The 19873-nt window shown below is 52.8% G+C and overlaps 1 long non-coding RNA gene across 1 annotated transcript; it reads right to left on the reverse strand.

The window, feature by feature from the left end:
- Nucleotides 1-8508: 8508 nt before the first annotated feature.
- LOC138826340 (uncharacterized) lies at nt 8509-19437 on the reverse strand. The gene is made up of 3 exons (XR_011371689.1): nt 19194-19437; nt 13219-13586; nt 8509-9043 (listed from the first exon to the last, which is right to left on the reverse strand). It is a non-coding gene; the product is annotated as an uncharacterized lncRNA (long non-coding RNA).
- Between the last annotated feature and the right edge of the window lie 436 nt (nt 19438-19873).

Consider the following 19873-nt stretch of genomic DNA (forward strand, 5'->3'; position numbering starts at 1 on the left):
TGTGTCCTGTTCCTATTAAATACAGCGGGAAGCCTCGTTCACACTAAAGTGCAAATGGCCAACAAGGCAACGGTTTAAGTTGGGTGTCTTTAGTGGAGAAGGACTTGATTCCAATGGCAATGGCAGTGACGGGGGCCGTTAGAGGCGTCGGGGGAGAGGAGCCCAGAGCGTGGCCGTCACGCGCCTCTCTTACATAGGTGTTCAGCCCTCATGGAGGCCGGTGGGGCATTTTCTTAGCTTTGTGCGTGGTGGGAAGCTGTGATTGGTCGGGTGAGGTCTGTGTCTCTTCTGGACGAGGCTGGGGCGGGCGGGAACCAGTGCAGCTGTCCAGCTGTCTAGAATAGCCTGACACTGGTCCCTGAGGTCATCCTCCCCCGAAGGTCATGGAGAGGTAGACTCCCCGATCCTCTTCACACCTGATAAGCAAGGCTGAGTTTAGCCAAAGCCCATGGCACAGCAAGACGAGGCCGGAGACACGGGGGGGGGGGGGGGGGTTAATGCACTGCTGGCCCAGGCCCAGGCTCCAGCCGCTCCTCTGTAATCAGCTAAATTAGTTCACCGGTAGAAGAGCTCATCAAAGATCGGCTCTGAGGCAGGACTGATGGACAGTCACCTTTTCAAGGAGCTGGGGGCCGGGGGATAAATGGCCCATTTCCTCAAGAGACTGCAAAGTGTGTGTTTTCTTCCAAGTCAATAATTTTCCTTCCTTGTCCTCTTCCCGGTCCTGGGCAGAAAGAGGCCTTGAGCTCGGGACAGAGCTGGAACAGAACCCTTGTGTCTGGCCGGGCAGGGACGGGAGACCGCGTGAGCGCCCAGGATCTGACGCAGAGCTCTGGTGGTTGGTGCTAGGCACCAAGCTCACCCCCAGCCTGTGTGTGGGGACACGGGCCCCGGGCGGCTCCGCAGGGTGGGGGCACAATGGCTCCTCGTAAGCGACATTTCTGGTATGGGTTCACAATGTCTGCAAGCCCGAACAACGCAAGCAGAAGTGACCTGGCCCCTGAGCCCGCAGGACAAGCTACCCGGGGCTTCCATCCTGAGTCCAGTCGACCGTGGAGGACAGGAGACTGATGCCCAGGTGACTTGAGAGCACACACTGAGCCGGGCTACGAGGCTCAGGCCTGTGGTCCTCGCTACCCGGGAGGCTGAGATCTGAGAATCGCAGTTTGGAGCCAGCCTGGGTGGGGAAGAGTCTTGGAGATGCTTATCTCCAATTAAAAAAAGCTGGAAGTAGAGCTGTGGCTCAAGTGGTGGAGCACTAGACTTGAGCAACAAAAAGATTCAGGGACACCCAGGCCCTGAGTTCAACCCCCAGGACTCTCTCTCTCTCTCTCTCTCTCTCTCTCTCTCTCTCTCTCTCTCTCTCTCTCTGTTACACACACACACACACACACACACACACACAGGACTCTCTGTTACACACACACACACACACACACACACCTCCCTCCTTCCCTCCCTCCCTCCCCCTGCACCCCAGGCCCCACGCTGTGGCTCCAGCTTGCCTTCTTCCTTAGCGATCCTCTTGGACACCCCGACCCACCCGACCTCCGCTCAAGCTCCTCCGTGGGAAGGTCGCACCCCCGTTGTTTCCCCAGTTCCACGCTGATGTGCGCACGTGTGGCCTTCCCCTGCCCCACCTGGTGGCGGACGGGCTGGACTCCCTCCAGCTCTGGCTTGCAGGAGGAGACTCCATTAAACAAACTTATAAAATATGCATGCGTTTCCACCCTGGCAGCTGACCGGGCAGGGTGCGGTGGGGCTCTCTGGAGGCTCGGGGTGTTCCCGGGAGGGCCATCACCCTCTCCTGCCTGGGGCCTCCAGGCCGGTTAAGACAATGACAGGACCCATCATCCAGACAGGACAGAGTGAGTGGCCGGGCCGCCAAGCACAGGCCCTGCGTCCCGGCCCCAGTGTGCGTGTGTGTCCCTGGGGTACCCAGCGTGCTCCCAGGAGTTCTAGAAAACTGGGGTTCTGAGCAGCCTTCCCACCAGGAGCTGGGGGCACCCCTGGGTCAAGAGGCCTGGCTGGGCCATTTGTCTGCTTCATGAGCCTCGGGCAACCTTCTGTGCCTCAGTTTCTCCCCCTGGAAGATGGAGAGAGTAGCAGTTCCTCCCTGTGGGGTGGGGGTGGGTGGGATTGTGAAGGTGGTTCGGCGCCTGACACCCGTCAGTGGCATTACTAAGTGTGCACATACGATTTAAGATCTTTCCACATGACAGAGTTCAACGTGGCCACCGGCAAAGCTGTGTCAGTGAGAAAGAGCGAGCCACGCCCTGGCTTCCCCAGCCACCTGCTGCCTGCCGCCCCTCACCCCACGCCACTCACTCACCTGGGACATCCTGGCTGCAGCCCAAGCATTTCTCACACGGGAGTGGCCCTCTCTCCAACACCCACACCTGCCCCGTTTCACACCGGATATATGACTTAATTGCACAAATCTCCTCGCTGGGGTACCTTTTATAACTTGATTGTTCATCTCACAAATGATCAACATACACTCCCGGGGAGAGGCCCTGGGGCTGGGAGCTTAAACCACAGAAATTCCCCTTCTCCCAGTTCTTGGCTGGACGTCCAAGACGAACGGCCTGGGCAGGGTTGTTGGTTCTCAGCTTGCTGCACGGCTCTCCCCTGGCGGGGCCTTCTTAGTGTCTGCTCAGCACAGAGATGCAGCGTTGTGGGCTTGGGAGGAGAAGAAGAATGCTCACGATGGTTTCTGTGTTGACCTCTGGGTTTGCTCTCTCACCCCCTCTGTATTTGAGCACGTATCGATCTGTCCCGAGGTCCTCTGCTCCTCCTGCGATCCTAGGGCTTTTGTTTACTTTTATTCCTCAACCTTCATATAAAACTGGAGCACCAAGCTTCATCATTTAGAAGGTAGCTTGGTACATGCAGTTATTTCCCTGTAGGTTTTAGTGGGTGGTTCCTGGTCTCCATTCACTCTTTTTAATCTTTCCCACACACCAGCGGTTATTTTGCCAGTTCATTTCCCCTAACTCTGTGTGGATGGCGTATCATTATTTTTTTGGATGTGGTTGAATCCACTGGGCTTTGTCCGTCTCTTTTGTTTTTGGATTTTTTTTATCAGCCAAATCCATCAGGCCTCCTTTCTCCTACGGTGTGCTTTTGTGTGTCCCCTTGCTTCCAAGTTGATGCACAGAGCATTAATTAGTATCCTTTAAAGTATAATGATTGTAGCATTTAATACTATGACTTTGACTTCTGATTACAGCTTTGGGCACTTCCCCTGAGATTTGTTTTTTTTATTTTTAAAGATTGAGTATTCCTATTATTGTTATTTTCTTGGTTGTAATGATTGGTTTGGATTCCTTCTTTTGTCTCCAGTTATTTGGGAGAATACCTTTGTATAGTTCTTTTTTTTAAAACTGTTTTAAAAAATAACTTGTTTTATTATCCTATGGTTAGAAAATTATATTTTCTGCAACTGTTCACTGTCTGGCATCTGGGCTTCGGATGCTGCTGCACGTAGACAGGCCTGCTCTTTGAAGAGGCTGAAAGTCAGGACCTGTGTGGCTCAAGTGGTAGAGCTCCTTGAGGCTAGAGTGGATGAAGCTAAGCAAGGCATGGTTCTGAGTTCAAGTCCTGGTATTGGCATAAACAGCAGCAAAAACAAAAGCCAAGAGCATCTGGATGCCCCTTGAGCTAAGGGAGCTGAAGTTCCTGCCTGCAGCTGTGGTGTGTTGGACAGATGGCTATGGAGAAATGGCTGTGTGTCCGCTTTATGTTTGGAGCTGTGAGCTGCGTGGTGTAGGCACAGGCTGAGCCTTTCTCCTGAGGGAGGTTGGACGGTGTAGGGGGACAGTGTCCCCCTGCCCATGGCCCTGAGGTCCGGGGCTGCTCACCTTTCTCCTCCAGGGGAGAGCCTGGAACAGAGCATGCCAGGTTCCCGTGAGGCCTGGCCTGGGCGGGTCCGGCTGGTCACCTGCTGCCCCGTCCGCTGTCCTCTCTGAGGCCAGCCCGGCCGGCTGGCAGCTCCTCCTGGGTCCGCTGGAAATGCTTGCTGGTGAAGCATGGAGTTTCATTTGGCGAAAGGAGAAGCAAGCGCTGCCTGTGAGCTTCTGCTACGATGAAACACGGGGCCCGGGAGAGCGCTGCCCCCCATCTGGGTTGTATTAAGTTGTCCGTGTGTGTGTGTGTGTGTGTGTGTGTGCGCGTGCGCGTGTGTATGTGTGCACGCCGGGGTGCCCGGGCACGCGCACAGAAGAGAAATGGCCCTATTATGGGGGGGTTCATTACAGAGGCCTGGAAAAAGTTAGGCTGTTTGCAGCCTGTACGTCTTAATCTTCCCACCACTGCCCGCTCACCTGGAAAGAGAATCTACGGCTAGCAAGGCCTTGGCTTCCTTCCAAGCCCCAGATCGTAGCAGACCTTGACTTTCCCCGCCGGCCACCCCTCATTAGTACTCTAGATTAGCCCGGGGGGCTGCGGGGACGGGCGCGTCGGAGATCAGCGCGGAGCGGAGACCCCCGCTCCGTGGCGGCAGGTGTGCATGGCGCCCGGAGCGCCGGGGAGCTCCACCGTCGTGCTGATGTCTGGACGGCCCCTCCACCTGCTGCAGCCTGGTACTTATCTGGGCTAACCGTTTCCCGGTGACCTCATTATTTGGGAAACCCAAGGCCTAAGATGGGGGGGGCTCGTTTTCGCCCCTGTGAGGGGGGAAGGCAGCAGTCAGGGCCCGTGTACAGCGTGCCAGGAAAGGAAGCCCAGCAGACCTACCTGTTCGCATCTTTCAGGGACTTCCCCTCGGGCAGCCAGATGGCTGTGGGTCCCCTCCCACCACACCCCCTTTGCCTCAGTCCCCCTTCTCTGCTCTTCCACAGTGTTGAGACTGTGCCTTGATTGCTGTGTACCCCCCCGCGCCCCTCCCTCCCCCATGGAGTTGCTGGCCCAGGGACCCACGGTAGGAAGTGCAGACCGCCCTCTGCGCACACCCTGCAGGCGTCTGTGGAGCTCACGTGGGCACACGCCATCAGTGAGGCACTCAGAGCTCCTCTCCCCTCCAGGGGCTTCTGCTCCGGGACCCCCATGAACAGAGAGAGGAAGGAGCACGCGGTACTGGGGATGCAGACTGAGAGCCGAGCTCTGAGCACAGCGGACAGCACGCCATGCGTCAGCGTTCTCACAGGTTCGGATGAACATGGGGGAAGGATGGGCTTCCCATGTGGAGGGCTTCCCTGTCCTAGACACCTTGCAACGCATTGCCTGAACCCCAGGCAGGCGTGGAGATCGCTGACCAACAAGGCCAAAAGTGGTCCTGGGAACAGAAGCCCAGGAGAAGTGGAAAGCAGTCTGGGAATATCTGGGGTTGAGGGTCCGACATCGAGATGCTTTTGCTAATACCTGGTCTCCCAGGAGCAGTGCACCTCGTAACAGGCACTCTGAGCATATATTGGATTTATTCTGTGTGCTCCCCGGCCCCAGCCCGGTGTGATTCCCAGCGTGTGTCCAGGTGTTGATTGTCTTGACCTGGGCTGGAGTAGGTTAGAGCAGGAAGGTGTCCTGGCCAACATGCCTGTTGACGTTTATCCTCACCCGGGGCCAGGGCAGATATCACTAGTTGATGACGGGACCCTGGTCATCCACTGAGCTCAGATTTGGATGCAGCATCATAGATGGTCACCAAGTCATTGGTGTTGGCACAGCTGGCCTCGAGATGAATCTCTTAGATGACAAAGCTTCTGTGTGGTGGGCCAGATGTGAATCAGCTGGCCAGATGCTTTCATGAGCTAACCACTGGCATTGGTCGTGGATGATAAAATGACCTCGTCTCTCTTGAGAGAGCAAACGCTATAGAGAGACTTGCAGACCGCTGGTTTCTTTAACAGAGATGGAGGAAAACAGGCACCTCCCCCCCCCCACCGCCATTTTCTCAACATCCACAGTGCTTATTTTCTTGAGAAAACCCCACATTAGGCCTGGTGGTTCAGGTAGGATGGATCCCCCTTTCCTACAGCAGTGTCTAGCTCTTAACCAATCAGTAACCTCCAACCTTCTGACTTCAGTGATTGGTTCTAACCAATCAACTAACTAACCAAAAACACTACATTCCTCAGGCATCACTGATTGGCTGGAAGCAGTGAGCATATAGCCAATCAAAGCACTCTGTTCCGTTCCTCTCTGTGGCTGGCTTTCAAGTAGGCCATGTGACCCAAGCCAGGTATATTAGACTTGGGTTTAGTCCAGGAGTAAGTCATTTGGGCACAATGGCTTTTAATTTTCCAAACTACTGAAGTAGCTAATAAGCAAGATAAAGGATTAAAAAAAAAAAAGACAAGCCTGCAGGTATGGAAGGGGTCCCCCTACACCTTCTTTCCCTGTCTTAGAGAGGCCCATGTGACCCTTTGATGGTCACGGCGGGGGGCGGGGGGGGGAACTGTAAGAATGCCCTAAACGTATCTTCTCTGAAATACATTGTAGGGAAAACGAAAGGATGAAATTCTGAGAACCAGTTACTTGAGGGTCACTGGGGACAAATGGCATGAGCCTCTCTCTTTGTGTTCTGGTGGCCAGATGGCCGGGTGGGGTTCTCTGGGCTGATTCCTCTGTGGAGCCCCTTATCTCTTGATGAGCTGGAGGCCAGGATGCCGAGATCAGCCGAGGGCAGGTCATCAGCCTGGGACAGAACCTGCCGAGTCCCAGGTGCTTTCTGCCTGTGAACTTGAGTGCTGGTTAAAGTGTGGGTCCCCCCTGAGTCATCAGAACAGACAATGTCTTGGTCACCTGGGTTGAGCACTTGAGACCAGACAGAACCTTTGCTGGGAAGTCCCTCCCCAAGCCCTCTTCTGGGAGAGAGAAGGGGATCTGTTGAGGCTGGTTGAAGTCAAAAGAGGTTTCCAGGAGCCTGACTTTCAAGAATGGAGTATCCTTTCTTTCTCCACTGGAGGATGGTGGACAGAAACCTTAGGGTTGGGAGATGAATGGACCAGCAGGTTCAGGGCCCACTGGGTGTATTGGATGGGTTCTAACCCTTTTGTTGTGTGTTATTTTTCAAATAGGAGCTGATATTTATGCCTGGGATGGGCCTAGACCATCCTCTTCCTAATTTACACTGCCTGCACAGCTGGGATGACAGCCGTGTGCCGCCATGCCCGGTTTTTATTGGTTGAGATGGCGTCTTAAGGATGTGTGCCTGGGTTGGCCTTGAACTTTGAGCCGTCTCATCTCCGCCAGTCAATAAGCTGGGATTAAAGGCATGAACCACCAAGCTCACCTTGGGTTAAATTTTATCTCTGAACCAATTACAGTACCCAGAGGATGGACTGTTGGATTGATTTAGGCCAGCGATTGGCACAATTTTTTCCTTGAAGGACCAGATAGTAGAGATTTCAGGCCAGGAACTGAGTATCTCTCTTGCACATACAGAATTCTGCTGCTAGAGCATGGAAAAAGGCCACAGGTCATATATAAAGGAGATAGCTTGGGTGTGGTTGGATTTACAAAAGCGGGCAACTGACTCATGGCTGAGTCCTGCTTAGACTAGTTCAAGTTCCATCTTTGGAGCAAGGTAAGGTCATCAACCTTTTCCAAGCCCGAAGATGGAGTGTGAGGATCCAGAGGGGATTGACTAGTGGTTCACTGGGAGAAGGGTCACAAAGAGCTGATGATGGGCAAAAAAAAAGCATGTTCTTGACCCTGAGCTCTGAGCTCTTTGGGGCCTTCCAGTGATTGGCTGGGAGCAGTGAACACATAGCCAATCAGAGCACTCCATTCCATTCCTCTCTGTGACTGGTTTTCCAGTAGGCCATGAGACGCAGGTTTGTCCGCATAGGGCCACGTTCTTCCCAACAGACTTTCCCAGGGGCATTGGGAAGGAAGGAGAAGAGGAGGAGGGAAGGAAGGCCCTGACTCTCATTTTCACATCTTTTCTCTTTCCGGTGTGCTTTCAAGTTTACGTTGTCAACATCCTGGGTAGCAAGAAGAAAAACACTTGCTGGCCTGACGCCGTAACTGTCTTCCTTTCATTCTTTGGGCCTGGGTGGGCGGCTCCTCTCCCATCCGGTGGCCAACTCTTCTGAAAAGGAAGCAGGATCCTAGGCGCACGGAAGTGGCCATCTGAAATGCCCGCCATTGGGCGGACCTTGGGGAGGGGGAGGTTGAATCAACAAGTCTAGAGGAACACGTGAAAGGCCCACGGGCCACTTTGCAGCAGCCAGTGTGTCCTGCCCGCCTGCTCCTCCACCCCGAGTCCCTTCCCTGCCCTCTCCATCACCTTTCAGAGTCGATGTCTTTCAGCGAGGCCGCCCAGGGTGTGCTCCTCTGTCTCTGGCTGTGATGTTTGTGCGCTAAGGCCAAGGTCCAAAGTCCTGTGGTCCTCTCAGGAGCCCATCCGGGCCCCTTTGTACTTAGGATCATCTGGCCCCGCCCTTGCTCTGCCCCAGTCACACTAGGTTGGGGTGGGCCAAATGGGTGGCACCAGCCAGAGACAGGAGAGAGAGAGAGAGAGAGAGAGAGGGAGGGAGGGAGGGAGGGAAGGGAGGGAGGCCGGGCTGTTGACTCCCCTCTTTCACGCCCTGCCTGACACGGCTCCTGTCGCCATTTCTAGAGGTCCAGCCTTGGTCCAGTTCCAGGCTCCATCTCTAGCCCGTGCTTGAATCCCAGAGTTCCCAACAACCAGTGGTGGGAACTCACTTTCCACGTTGGACCCTGTGGACGAGACGTTGGACTCCTTGGGCCTCCCTTGCCGGCGCACTCGCGAGGCGTCTGGGTGGTTTTTGTTTGTCTGTGATCATCCTTGCCTAGTTACCTTTCTTAGTCAGGGTGAGCTCCCGGCTACGGTGGCTGTCTGAGTCATCTCTTTAAGACTCTAGGGTCCCCATCTCTTTAAGGCTCAGGCCCCAAAGTGCCTTTTGCTTCACAGGGGGTTCAAAGTGGATTTGCTTAATCGAAGGGTGGGTCATGGCAGAACTCCACCACCTGACCATCCATCCCGCTTCCGTTCCTCCATGCGGGCCGCAAGACATTTCCCAGCATTCCTTGCAGCTGGGGTCACGTGTGGTGACGGAAAGCTTGGGAGGCTGGGTCACTGTAAGGTAAATTAAATAGGTTTAACCAGGAGGTATTCAGGAATTGCTGCCCTACCAGCAAGGTAGAGGCACACAGGCAAAAGGGCAGGCTGATGTCCTGCCTGGGTTTAAGTAGGGAAGGGGCTGGGGGGGGGGGGAGAGGAGGGGGGGAGAGAGAAGGTGTGGCCACAATGGATGCGGACGTGACCTCAAAGCCTGGGACCCTCCCCGCCCCCCCCCACGGGCATGACCCGGGTCCACCCAGGATGTGACCTCAGAGGAGGGGGGAGGCGACTGCTTCCAGGTGTGCTGGTTACCTAGGTAACACAGGTATGGGCGGGGACTTATGCAGGCAGCTGGGAGGCCAGGGCCTGCCCTGGGGCAGACCTGACAGAACCTCCCAGCATGAGTTCTCCCAGTTCAGGGCCAACCAGTGTCTTCTGTGGGGAGGGTGAGCCCTCGGTGGGGCTGGGGGTGGGGATTGTGACCACTCTTCCCTCGTCACCCACGTGGAAAGGTAGCAGTTAGCCCAGGGTGATGGGGAAATATGCCGGGAACCTGAAAATGCAGGGTGAGCTCACAGGGTCCCCAGGAGGGAACCTGGTCATTAAACTTCCCAACTTCCAGCCTCCAGGGCTCACCAAGGTTATGCAAAGTCACAACCAGGGCCTTCAGAGTACAACCTCCGCCCTACACAAAGGATTAATGACGGGTTTGCTTTCAGCCCAAGGAAGGTCAACAAATAGTTCCCTAAAACAACAGGTCTTTAACTTAACCTACCTAGGCAGTAAACAATGCCCTAGGGGTCAAATGTAATTCAGCCTCCCTGGCTGGCTGAGGGACTCTAACACTCAAAGCCTCTCCCATTTCAATGGAAACCCTGACCTTCTCTCTCCCACCCTGGAGGTGGTGGGGGTATGGCTTGCTGATCCTTCTTGGGGTCCACCGGTCCACCTTTTGTGGGTGGATCCCTCAGATGTGGTCTCCCTCCATTCCGTTTCTAGAAGAGAGCTGTGCAGCCTGGGTCATGTATAAAAAGAAGGCACGTAGGGCTCACCACGCCCAGGCTGGAGAGTTCAAGGGCTCGCCCTGCCTGCCCAGGAAGGGCTTTAGGGCAGGCCCTAGCGTGGTGGAAGGCTGGGCAGTGTGAGGTGGTTGTGACTTAAGAGGTACCGGGTCTCCTGGTGGGGAACTCTCTGCTACCACGGCGGCACCCAGGGGTGCTTGTGACCAGCTACCTGGCTGCCCTGGTGGGGGCCACCCAGCCCTCTGTGAGCCAATCACTGCTCTCAGGAGATGGTGTGGTACGTGGATTGGGCAGACCAGAGTCATGTGACCTGGTTGTGCCCTACTGCTGGCACTGAGGTGTGAGTACCCCTGGTGGTACCATCCAGTGGCCGGAGTTGGGGAGCAGAAGCAGACAAGGAGGCTGGGCAGGTGGCCTAAATGACAAGTGACATCATCCACAAACACCCCTCTTCTTCCCTCTGTACTGGCCTCTGTGTGTTCAGTGAATATACGTCGGCTGGAGCTGCTGGGCTGTGGAGGTGTGTGTGTGTGTGTGTAGGATGGGGTGGTGGGGAGAGGCTAACTTTTCTGCTCAGACATGTCTCAATCCAGTTTGGGCTCCCCCCCCCCTCCATTGGCTGTGCTACCTCAGGCAAGGTACAAAACCTCTCTGAACTTTTGTTTCCTCCTGTAAAGGAGACTAGATCTGCCGTATCTGGAATGAATTGCAAAGAGCTCTGGCTGGGGGGGGATAGGGGGAGTTTCCATAAAAAACAGTGCTGGCGTTGTCCTCCTCATCACCAATACGGTCAGGGTAGTGTGGGCCAGGAAGGACGCAGGGACTCCGGCGGGATTCCTGCTGAGGTTAAATCTGAGATGATCTAACCCCATTGCCCTACAGCTTGGGGAAACCGAGGAGGCCCAGCACTGAGCGTGGCTTGCATCAGGGCCGTGGAAGCCAGCGGAGGGGTCGGACGGATGAGTCTTTGCGGGAGCCCGTGCCTTGCCCCGAGCTTTCAGAAATCACCAGGCTGCAAAAATGCTTTAGGCTGGAAGTGCGCTCACAGCTCCAGCACCCACGGCCCGCGTGTGGGCCCCTCCCACTGGCTCCTTACGCGGGGCAGAGGAGTCTTAAGGGCTAGACAGAGAAAACCACTTGTTCTGGGATATTTAGGATACCGTTTTTTGCTGTCTTTTGGTATGGGAATGGAGCTCTGAAAAGCTTGGTTGATGGCCTGGCCTTTCCCCTTTCACCTCCTCCCTCCCCTCCTCCCCTCCTCCCCTCCTCCCCTCCTCCCCTCCTCCCCTCCCTCCTCCCTCTTCCCTTCTCCCCTCCTTTTTCCCTCTCCTACCTAGCTGGTTGTCCTCTTCTCTTCCTTCCTCCCTCCTCTTTCAACACTGAAAGAAAGACACCGTGCCTGGACTAAGGGCTGCCCCGTTTGTGGCGTTTGAACGCAATCTGGCTGCGCATTGTCTGTTTCTCAGGTTCACCGGTGGCTGGCCCCGTCCCGGGTGCTGGGGATGGGTCAGAGCGAGAAGCAGAGCGGCCTGCGCGTCTGCCCTGGTCGGGGGGCTGGCAGTTCAGCGTTTTCCCCGGGATATTTTCGTCTGTCCCTTGGCATCCTGGCAGGGACCCACCACAGTAGTTTCTCAGCTGTGTCTCATGGGACTCCCACGGGCCAAGCCACCTGCCGCGCCTCAGTCTCCCCAGCTGTGAATCCGTGGGGTTAGGTACTGAATCGCACCCAGGGCTTTGCCTTGGTCTCCTTCATTGCCGCAGCGGTCTCCGTAATATTAACAAGAGGATGCGAGGATGAGGATGAGGATGTAAGGCGCTGCTGTGGGAGGTGGGTAGCAGCACCCCACATGTCCCGGGAGCCTGCCCCCCTCCTTTCTGTGGTTCTACAATGCACTGTGGGCTTCGGTCCCCTCCAGACCTCTGCGGGTTCCCTTCCTTCCATCCTGATGACCCTTCCCCCGCTCAGCTCTTCCTTCCGTGCTCCGTCCGGCCCTCCCCGCCCCCCAGGCTGTGAAGGCAGGTGGCATTTCCTCTGTGACAGTGCTTGATGCTCCCCAGCAGCCAACCGTGCAGCCGCGCGCGCGGCTCCGGGCTCCTTTGTGATGCGCCCCAAAGCCTTGTGTGGTTCATTCACACGGCGCCCCGTGTCCGGGACGGTGTGGAATACACAATGAGTCAATATGGGTTGACTAACAAGCAAAGCTAGTGGGGATTGGCGGGCGAATGACTGCGGGGGGGGGGGGGGGAGGGGGAGCCACAAAGAGAGCAGCTGGATGAACGACCGAGTGCGTCGCGAGTGAGTGAATAAATGAAGCAACGAGTGAAGGAGCAGACAGTGAGGGAGTGAATGAATGAAGTGCCACCCCCGGGCTTTAGGACGTGGCCGCGTCCCCGCTGCTGCCGCGGCCTGGCTGTGACCTGCGCAGGGAAGCCTCTGTCCGCCAGGCCTGTCAGCGGCGAGCACTCGGTGCCGTCTGTCTGTGCTGTGTGTGGCTGGCTCTGAGCTCCCGTGGCAGCTGTTCCAGCGCGGCCCCTCCGGTCGGCACCCCCCCCCCCCCGTTTTCCTGACAGTCCCACGGCTGCAGCAGCACGCACGCACCCCTCTCCCCCACTGTCCTTCATCACAGCGCCCCGCGTGCACGGGCACGTAGACAGACGGCGGCCACTGTGGGGTCTCCAGGGCTGAGCACAGGAGGTGAAGTTTCTGGGAGCTGCTGGCTGTGACTCACTGTCCCCCCCAGACCTCTCAGACGGGCACCAGAGCCCCATCAGCGGTCCCAGGCGGTGCCCGAGGCCTGGGGCGGGCAGTGTAAAAGGAGCCGGGGGTGCAGGGACGGCTGAGCCAACCTGCTGCTCCCAGCTGACTCCAGCCAAGCCCCCCCCCTTCCCCCACCTATTTTTAGTGGAGAAGGCAGTGAGCCAGCGCTGCAAGATGGATTTCTAGTCTTGGCTAGACTTCTTACAAGCACAGGGCTCTGGGGCCCCTCCGTGTTCTTACTGGTAAACACAGCAAGTTAGCGCTATCGTTTTCATGCCCGGCGCTGCCAAAGCTGATTACCCCCCCCCCCGCCCCGATCGGTACCATCATCATCACCATCACCACCGCCACCCCCCCCCCCCCAACCATCCCCACCACTGAGCCCAGCCCGTCTTCGGGGTACTACTCACTGGCTTCGCTCTGCACCTGCTCACGTGCAAAGATGGTCTTGTCAGGCCTTGACAGACATCCGGGGACGTGCAGACGCCGGAGCTTTTGGGATTGTTATTTTTGTTTTCCAGGAGAGGGAAGGGAGGCTCGGGCAGATGAGCCGTCACGGAACCCGATTGCTTTTATTCTTAACGACGGATCTCCTGAGGTCTGTTCCGTGTGAACACAAAGCCTGGCCTCTTGGATCTTGGATGTCTTCTGAGTACCATCAGATGATCAATATTTATTTTGTCTTAAATATGTGCTTTGTAGAGTCAGGAGGGTTCAACAAGAAGGCTCTTTTATAGGGTCACTGGCGGAGGTCTTTCCTGGATTCACCTAGGGGAAACTGAGAGAGAGAGAGAAAGAGAAAAGGAGGGGGCCTAGTTGCTGGCCATGTGTCAAATTGGAGACAGGCTTGGGTACATTTCTCTCCAGGCAGGGACAGGAAGGAAATTTCTAGTACACCCCTAGCTCGTGGTCTCCTGAGCATGGGGGCTCGGGCTGCACAGATCTGGGGTTTTAAATCTGGCTCCTCTCTGGACGACTGAGTGGGCCTGGCTTGGCAAAGTGACTGTGGTCCCCAAGCCTGCTTCCAGGGCCACCTCTCTGCGTGAGAACAGAATGAAACAACAAAAACACGTCTTCTGAGTGCTGACGGCCAGATCTAATCCATCAACACTTGCTTCCTGTTGGCTATAGTAAGACTAGGTTGTGTGTGTGTGTGTGTGTGTGTGTGTGCATGTGTGTGCGTGTGCGTGCGTGTGCGTGCACATGCACATCGATACGTGCATGTACCAGTACTGGGGCTTGAACTCAGGGCTTTGACTTTTTTTTGCTCAAGGCTCGACTCTCTACCTCTTAAGCCAGGCCTGGGCTTCTGGCTTTTTGCTGGTGAATTGAAGAGAAGAGTCTCTCTGGATTTGTTGGCCCAGGCTGCCTTCCAACCTCGGCCCTCAGATCTCTGCATTCCTGACCAGCTAGGATTATAGGGGTGAGCTACCCGTGGCAGAACACGAGGTATGGTTACTCAACACCGCGGTGTAAAATATGCACCGGGACTCCTCACAGCTTTGTCTCTGCATACGTCCCTCCAGTCTGCTTTCTGTGGGCAGACGAGGCCTAAAACCAAGCAGATTGCTTCTAGAAGCCCATGTAGCTCCACCTGGAGGTGTAGCGCCCAGCTTCCTTGTGCCCCATGCTCTTGTGTCTGTCTGTGGAGGAGAAATTGACTTCTCTCCTCCCCCAGTCAAATTATTAATTAGTTGCCTTATTGACTAATTTCTAAGTACTCAGTCAAATTGAGAAGCCAATCCAATTTGAGCCCAGAACAGAGATTTAAGTTCATCCATTTTTCAATTGGGTGCATTTCATTGTGTGGAGCAAAGAGCCTTGGAAATAATTCCTCCCCCCGGCCCCTCCCCCCGGCCTCACAGAAGCCGGGCCAGCTGCAGAGTGAAGTAATGATTAAGAAGCCGGTTGGCATTTCCATTTCTTCTTCTGCCCGATTTTCCACAAAGAAGGCACAAAACCAAAAGATGCGCCCCGTTTTAAGGATGGAAAGAAAACCCTGGCAGGGCCCTCGCTTCCACGCGGTTGAGGTTTCCGCGTGGAATGTCTTAAGTCTGCTTCGGGTTCTTTGGTCTCATTAGTGATCACGATTAGGCACTTTTGTGTCCTTGTCTTATATTCTGACCATCGGGGGGTCAGGAGGAGAGCAAGGGGGGATACTGTCCTTTTGGAATCTCTGTCTGTCTGGAATGATTTGCTCTGCAGCACTAGGTCGTCGGCAAACAGTCCCGCCGCCTCCAGGACAGAAGGTCTCCTGGCTGTAGCTTTTTCCGGAAGAACTGGGAGGGCCTAAGATGCAGCAGATACACCGATTTTTCCCTCACTGAAACCTCCCTGGCTTGTGCTTTCCTCCCAGAGGAAATGAAGAAAAGCCAAAAAAAGAAAAAAAAAATAAAGTAAACCTTCTAGAAAGTGGGGTTTGTGGCCCTGCTTCTGGAACTTTCTCTTTCATTTTGGGGACCTGCTTAAAGGCAAGCTTGGGCCTTGTGTATGAGCACCGGGCTCTCTCTCACAGGAACAGAGCCAGGGAGAATGGCTTAACTCTTCCTCACTCTCTGCAAATCCTCTTAGAGAAAAAGCAAAACAAACAGCCTGGAAAGTTGGCTTTTCATTTGGGGGTAGGGAAGGGTGCTGCCCACCCCCCCCCGCCCCAACATGCTTTGGGTTAAGATTTATTGACGAGTGAAAAGAATCATTTAATAGTCAAGAGGCACCCAGTCACAAAGAGATGGAGGTAAAGTAGTTTCAGTTCCTTCGTGTTTGGAATTGGAGCTTTAGAAAATAAAGTCTCCTTTTCCCCCCACTTACCCCTCACCCTAAGCCTTTTTCTAAAGGTTTTCCCCTCCTCCCGCCTTTCCTAAATCTCTTCAAGAAATAGTTTCTTTTCTTTCAGAAAGAGAGAGATCAGGGAATTAAATTCGCCACAATATCTTCTTCGCATCAGGGCAGGCGGAAAATTCAATGAAATCCAAATTAGATTCATTTAAAAAAAAAGGGGGGGGGTTGTTGTTTGTTTTTCCCGGTGGTTCCTTTAAGCATGTGGCTATGTATGGAGAGACAGCTTCGAAATCTACCGGAATCACCCAACTATTTATTTATCTGAGGGAAACTTTATTCCTTTCCTTGCCGGCCCTGCCCAGTCCCAAATACTTCATCTTCAAACACAGTTAAATGTAAGCTTTTAGTTCCCCCCCATCCCTCCCCCGCCGTCCCCCCCAAAAAACCCAACCAGTAGACACCTGTATGAAGCCCGGTTGGTTGTTAAAACCCATATGCTCAGTATCTGTCATAATAAACAACCCAGGTATAAATGAAGGGGACACCCGAAAACCACAGGCCGCCATGAGCCGCTGCGGACAGACGGACGGACGGACGGACTGACGCCTTCCCACAGTCGGCCGTGGAATCTTGTCCCAAAGCGTTCAGGAAGTCCTGACTCCCCGACAGTTCATGTATGTGTTTCTAGGCCCAGCCCCAAGTGAAGACTCTCCTGTCACCCCCCCCCCCCCACCGACCTATTCCTGGCCCCCCTCACCCCCACCCCAGTTCTCCAACTGGCATGTGACCTTTGACTTTCCATTCTGTCTTTGCTCCATGGACGCCCTTTGGTTGCTCTTAGTTTGAAAAACCCAGATTCTAGGATGTTACTCCATCTCGGATAATCCTCTTCTCCATCGAGGAGAATTGGGTGTCCAATTGTAACATTTGAGGTGATACTTTACGAAGATATAAATTATAGAGCGGCCAACAAAAGAAGTGGGGGACATGGAGCCCCGTCGAAGGCCGGCTCATGGGTGAGGAACCCTTTGCTGTTCAAGACGGCGTCGACAAGGCCGGATATCCTGGGTTCCTCCGGCTACCGTGGATGGAGAACACAATCGTGTGAATTTTGAGCCAAGCCCCATTTGGATTCTGAAAATTTCCTGCTCTTTTTTTTTTTTGTTGTTGGATCCTATCACTATGAGACATTAGATCTCCCTCCCACACCCCAAATATAGATCTGATTTCCTTTACCGAGAGCAAAAATTACGTTTCCCATCCAGCGATAAGAAAACACACGTTATCTTTCCCAATTGGGTGTCATTTACCACTGGGTTTTTCTTTTCTCTCTTTTTTTTTTTTGAGAGCTAAAAACAAAATTGTCCCAAACAATGTTCTAAACTCATTCGATTGTGTTTTTTTGTCAGATAGGAAAAGAAAACGGATTTTGATTTATTCTTGCATGTAGATACTATGTACACATTCGTGTTTGACATTTCCTGGGAAATATTTCTGTCTCTGAGGTCCTTTTTTTTTTTTTTTTAATGCCTTTAAAAAAGAATTTAGTGGTTTTGTTTAGTTTTGCTTTGTTTTCCACTGTGTGTATTTATGGTGGCAGATGACAGGGACCTTATGGCTCTTTATGTTTGAGATGTTATTAACTTAAAAAGAATTTACTGGGAAATTATGAACTTTATAAAAGACAGACATTTCTTGAGAGTCAATTACTTTCAATGGTCTTTATTTTTTTTAAAGCCACTTTTCGATTCTTTCTTCCTATAATTACAGAACGTTTTAAATATGAGTAATTATACCTTCACATATCTGGTGATTAAAAAAAATAGACCTTTGAGAAGGGCAGAGAAATGATCTCTCTGTTTCCCAGTTCCATAACGATCAAAAGCAGTTACCAAAGACACACACACACCAACACACACACACACACACACACACACACACACACACACACACACAAACCCAACAACAACCCAAACTTTTGGGTTTGTTAGTCTTTCAAAATAAAAAAAAATCATAAAGTATAAGACCTTCTTGCAGGGGGTAGGGGAGAAGGGGGGGTGACATTTCAGATCTGAGTGAAGTTATAACCCACATCAGAAAAATCAGCCCGTTAATGAGAGAAATGAAAAAGACTTAATCACCAACACCCCTCCGAAATGACACTTCAAATCACATCAGAGCTCTGCCTGGTAATGCCAGCAGAGAGGCCTTCATCTGAAAAATGAAATACTTAATGATTTCAATGAGTTTGTACCTCTCCCGGTTTGATAGCCTAGCATGCTCCGTGCCTGGATTTCCTTCAGATCTCCAAAATATTTATGGAAGCAATTCTTCTCCCTGTTTTCTAACCCCCTTGGCTTTCAACACGGCTGTAATTTACCTTTTCTTTTTTTCCCCCTAGAACAGTTTTTTTTTTGAGGTGGGGGTGGGGAGAGGGAGGTGGAGAAGAACCCTAGAAAATACCAAGTGGCCTTTTCCTAAGCTCGCTGTGGAGAATTAGCCTGCAGTGGGTCCGATGTACCCGGGGCCCGGAGGCTAAAGGCATTTTTCCCTCCAGCTGAACTTTAATGATTGGATGTATTTTGTTTAAAGAGGGGGCAAAGGAATTAAAAATTAAACAACAACAACAACAACAACAAAAGGTTTGAATGGATAGAGCACTCCTAATGAACTAGTTGGTCGAAACCATTCAAAAATAAACAATTTGAACACACCCTCCCCTCACTCCTTCTTCTAATTCTTTTTTTTTTTTTTTTTTTTTTAGCTCCTTTTAGCAATTTGGAGTACAGGAGATTAAAGTCTTTGAGAAATTCCCAAGGTCAGCCCTCAACGACAGCAGGATTAAAGGAGGTGGGGGGGGGGGGAGAGGAGGAAGGGGAAGAGGGGAGGGAAGAGGAGAAAGCTTTCTCCCTCTCCACTCCTCTTCACTAGTGGAAATAAGTCGGAAGTTATTTCTTGAAATCCTCCTTTGCCCTTCAAAAGGTTCTGAGATGGTTTAAAGAAAAAAAAAAAAGTCCTATCTCCCCCCACCCTCCACCCTTCATTGTAAGAAAAACAAGGCCAGCAGCGGCAGAAGTCCCCGTGGGACTCCAGGGGGCGCTGTGTCCCCAGGAACCATGGCTGCAGGTCGGATCAGCCCTTAACATCTTTGGAACCATTTTCTCTTTAGAGGCTCCTGACCAGTATTCCAACAAAGGAAATGGAAAAAGGAAGCCGACTATTTTCCCCTTTTCTCTCTCTATTCCATATGCAGTGTCTAATCTCTGCACCCAAGGTTGCAGGGAGGAAAAAAGTAAAAATAAATCCAGCTCTCCTGCTGTGTCTTTGGAAAAGCACTACTGTCTTGTTCCCTCCTTTTCCCTCCCTCCTTCCCTCCCTCCCTCCTTCCCTCCCTCCCTTCTTTTCTCACCTTCTCTCCCTCCTTCCCACCTTCCTTCCTTTTCCCTCTCTTCTCCCTCCTTTTCTCCCCTTTCCCCCTTTTCCCTCTCTCCCTTCCAACCCCTTTTCTTGCCTCCTTCTTCCCTCTCTTCTTTCCTGTCTCCCTCTTTTAAGACGCGCCTCCACCTGCAAATAAACACAGAAAGAGCATCATCATCTTTCAGTCTACCTTGGTTGCCTTTTTCTGGTCCTTAGTCTGATCCAGTCTTTTACAGAATCTTCCTGCATGCGGCTGTGTTTTCGTTTCTCAGACTTGAGCAAAGAAGAGCAGGCTCCCAGTATATTTCATAGATCTTAACAGTAATTACATGGGAACTTCAAAGCAAAACTATTTGTCCTTCCTCTCTCTCCCCCTCTGTCTTTCTACACACACACACACACACACACACACACACACACACACACACTCCTAACTTTGCTAAATCCAAACAAAAAAAGAATTCCTTTTCAAACAGGGCAGAACATTATCTTGAAGTTGGCGCATGCTCATTGTACACATGCATTCTAGAGGAAGCAATGCAAGAATCCTGTAAAGAAATTTAAAAAAAAGTTTTTGATTTGACTAGAATCTATTAAAACTGATTTTGATCAGTTCTTAGAATCAGAGATGGGGGGGGGGCAGAGGTGGTCCGCAGAGATACAGAGCGTCAGAGATACATTGAATTAGGCCCCCCCCACAAAATTGACTGTGGTGTGCCGGATAGACCCGCGGGCCTGCCCAGACCAGGGAAGACTTCACCTCTAGCAACTTTGTGCTTTTTAAGGGAAAGGCTACTTTATGGCTGAGTGTAAATATTTTAAATGCAAGTTCCTACATATTACACATCTCCAAACGCTCCACCCCAGCTC

Source organism: Dipodomys merriami, unplaced genomic scaffold (assembly GCF_024711535.1).
Source record: "Dipodomys merriami isolate MVZ:Mamm:240054 unplaced genomic scaffold, mDipMer1.0.p SCAF_142, whole genome shotgun sequence".
Classification (NCBI taxonomy): domain Eukaryota; kingdom Metazoa; phylum Chordata; class Mammalia; order Rodentia; family Heteromyidae; genus Dipodomys; species Dipodomys merriami.